At 40.0% G+C, this 3,734-nt stretch overlaps 1 long non-coding RNA gene across 1 annotated transcript in view; it reads right to left on the bottom strand.

The window, feature by feature from the left end:
- Positions 1–3,734, bottom strand: part of LOC140139898 (uncharacterized) — a 280,876-nt gene that overhangs the window by 78,147 nt on the left and 198,995 nt on the right. The window lies entirely within an intron of this gene.

Genomic DNA, 3,734 nt, shown 5'->3' with positions numbered 1-3,734 from the left:
GCTAGAATGAAGTCTGTTTTACCTGGTAAGTTCGGCCCCAAATTAAAGGATTGCATAATCTGACAGTGAATATTTGAATGCAAATCGCACATTATTGTTTTAAGATGATGGAAATGTCAGTAACACATTTTTGTGATCTATTTGAGAAACAAATTAGGTTTGTTGACGTTAAATATTATGGAGTTTTTGCTATGCATGCAGGGCTACATATTTAGCAGTAATACCGTAAGAACAACTCGTCAGTGTCTGCCATTGCTATCTACTGAAGATAGCAGTATGAGAATATTATGAGCTACGATGGCGGCACGCACGTTAACTGCCATAATTAAAGGCAGTGCTTGTATACCTCATGGTGTAATGATATTTGATGTAAACAAGATCGGTTCACGGTTCACCCGTAAAAATAGATCTTTCATAAGAAAAGGAGAAATTATTGAATCTCCTGTAACATGTATAACGGTAGCTTTTCGTGAATAAATGTGTAAATTTGCTGTAACAAATTATCCTTTCTTATTTCGTGTTTTTCTATCATGGTGGGCACCGACGATTGAATGTAATAAGATCATTTAAGTGCTTTGTAATTACTATGCACTTACAACCTGCTTGCATAGAACTGTCCTCCTAAGGCATATATGCGTTCTTCTGTGAGATTTTGGCCCTATATTATGCTCCAGGAGCAGCTGCTCCGGGAGCATATGCTGCTGGGAGCATGAATAATCTGGAGTAATATTCTAAGTCCAGCATGCTCCAGCTGAGAATGTTTTGAATGCACAATGCTCCAGGAGCATATAACACATGCTCCAGGAGCAAGATTTGAATGCACAGTGCTCCAGGAGCATATACCGTAACAAATATGCTCCTGGAGCAGTGTAGATTCAAAACATGCTCCTATTGGACTCAGAATATTACTCCAGATTATTCATGCTCCAGGAGCATGCTCCTGGAGCATCTGCTCCTGTAGCATAATTTTGGGCCAAAATCTCACAGAAGCTATCTGCGTTGTCTATAGACAACTATTATACTACTACTAGCCATATAAATCAGATGCCGAGTTTTATACCTTGGGAGCACTTGGATCTTGCCTTGGTAGGCCTACCCTAAATCCTTCACGTGACCGAAAACAGAATTAATCGCCCATCTTAGGGGATTATATCATATTATGGCAAGATATGTTATTGCTTTTGGAAATGGCTGGTTCAAAATTCAGCAATTTTTCAGAGAGTGGGCAAGACAACCTTTGAAAATCTTACATATCAGGCCGGCGGCTAGCGTCCCACAGGGAGGTGGGGTAAAGACTTCTCACAGTGGGGGGCAGCTTCTCCTTTGCCTCCACCCCCACCACCCCCTTGGCTACGCCACTGCCTCCCCTAAAATGTAATGCTTCCACCGCCATTGCATTTTACTTTTGGATCAGACGGACAGATTCGTTTGTCAAGTCAAATGTATCTGCTATGTTAACTGCTGACTGATACAGCATTTTACTTCAGGACTGACTCAGACCAAACACACGCCATCCAAGTCAAAACGATGTATCTGCTATGTTAACTGCTGACTGATACAGCATTTTACTTCAGGACTGACTCAGACCAAACACACGCCATCCAAGTCAAAACGATGTATCTGCTATGTTAACTGCTGACTGATACAGCATTTTACTTTGGGACTGACTCAGACCAAACACACGCCATCCAAGTCAAAACGATGTATCTGCTATGTTAACTGCTGACTGATACAGCATTTTACTTTGGGACTGACTCACACCAAACACACGCCATCCAAGTCAAAACGCTGTATCTGCAATGTTATCTAATTGCAGATACGATGTTTTTGCTTTGGATATCAGATATGTGTGGTGAACGTACGCCATGAAATCAACACCTTGGAATGAATCATGATAAATGCTTGTAACATCATTTCTAGACAGCTAAGTTCAAACATGAGTTATACTCTATATCATTTCTAGACAGCTAAGTTCAAACATGAGTTATACTCTATATCATTTCTAGACAGCTAAGTTCAAACATGAGTTATACTCTATACTTGTCGTTTAAAGGTGAATTGTCTAATTTTATCACATTAGTATTGGAGTAAATATAGCATCATATCTACTGGAATATACTTCAGTAGCATCAATTCAAAAAACACATCTCAAAAAGTAAATACGCTAGTTATGTGGAATATGAGTTTTTATACCATTTAAATGCCATTATGCGAAAAATACATATTAAGTATTAACAGTATTAACAAGGGGGAGGTGGGGGGGGGGGGCAATGCAACTTGCAAATTTCAAGGGGGTTAAAAAAGGCCTCAAAATCTTAAATATCACGGGCCAGCATCGGGGTGACTAACATTTTTCGGCTTTACTTCACATATTGACTTGTTTGCATGGAAATTCCCCACTTGGACTCCCCAACCGAAAACTCGCTATTTTAGGCTAAAAATACAAAACCGTCATACGTTTTTGCCCAGCCCCTCGGGCCCGGGCCCAGATTTACAGTGGCGTAGCTGGGGTTGTGTCGCCCAGGGCTAAGGATACATAATGGCGCCCCTCCCCAATTCTTCAGTGAAACAATACGCGCGGAACGTGCGATAATTTGCACAAATTAATTAATTTTAATGAAGTTGAATATCGGTCTTAAATTGATCTTTCAAATGATTATTGGTCAATTCGGCGCCCCCTCTCTAAGGGTGGCGCCCAGGGCACGTGCCCCCCTTGCCCCCCCCCACCCCTCTCGTCGCTATGCCACTGCAGATTTCACTAACTCCCTTATAACCTTCGGTGAAAAATCACAGTACCGCAACTGACAGGGAATCCGGGACAAACAGCTTATGTTGATGTGATGGCAGAAGAACTCATTCAATGTGCTGTTTTCTTGTTGTAAATAAATATTATAAAGAACTTGCCATCTTATAGTCTGTGTCTTGATATGTATTTCTTTCGTGTGTCGTTTAATTAACACAGTCGTTACAAACATTAAATGAAGAACTAGATCTGGTTACAGATCTGGACCTAGCCGGAGCCGGAAATGCCAGTCTTAAAGTTTATGGACATCTCATACCAATAATGGTGCGTCACTGTAGCATGTAGGGCTTTATCCGTCTTCCATAGGCTGAGATACAGCTACTTTTCCGTAATTTTAAACATTTTTTTTTTTTTTTGACGTTTTGACCTCCTTAATGACCTTTTACCCCAATACAAAAAAAAACTTATATACACTGCGAAAATGCATTGTTACAGTTTCAATTTAAAAAATCTACTATGCTTAGTTATGGAGATAAAAATTCTTGAAGTTATTTAGCTTAAAACCGGAAATGACGTCTAAATGACCTTTGACCAAAATAATAAAAATACCGTGCATACATCGAGTAACACTAATGCATATATGTAGTTTATGTCACTCTGGTCTGGTTACGTTTTGAGATAAAAAAATGAACATATTTGATGATTTTTGGTTTTTGACCAGAAGCGACCCCTTAATGACCTTTGACCCCGGAACATTAGACACCCCAAAGACCCTGGTTAGTAGCAATGCATGTGTGCTAATGACAACACTCTGCTATGTAATTTGTAAAAACAGTGATTTTTGAATATTTTTAGCTTTCAGACCGGGAATGACCCCCTTAATGACCTTTGACCCCTTATCTGTGAACACCCTATAGACACCGACCAAAGTCAAGTCACATGACCTAAGCATGTCACCATCACATGTAATTTGTGGAAGAAGAAGCATTTT

This window comes from Amphiura filiformis, chromosome 18 (genome assembly GCF_039555335.1).
Source record: "Amphiura filiformis chromosome 18, Afil_fr2py, whole genome shotgun sequence".
NCBI lineage: Eukaryota > Metazoa > Echinodermata > Ophiuroidea > Amphilepidida > Amphiuridae > Amphiura > Amphiura filiformis.
Note: the sequence above shows the minus strand (reverse complement) of the source record. Positions and strands in the feature narration are given on the sequence as shown.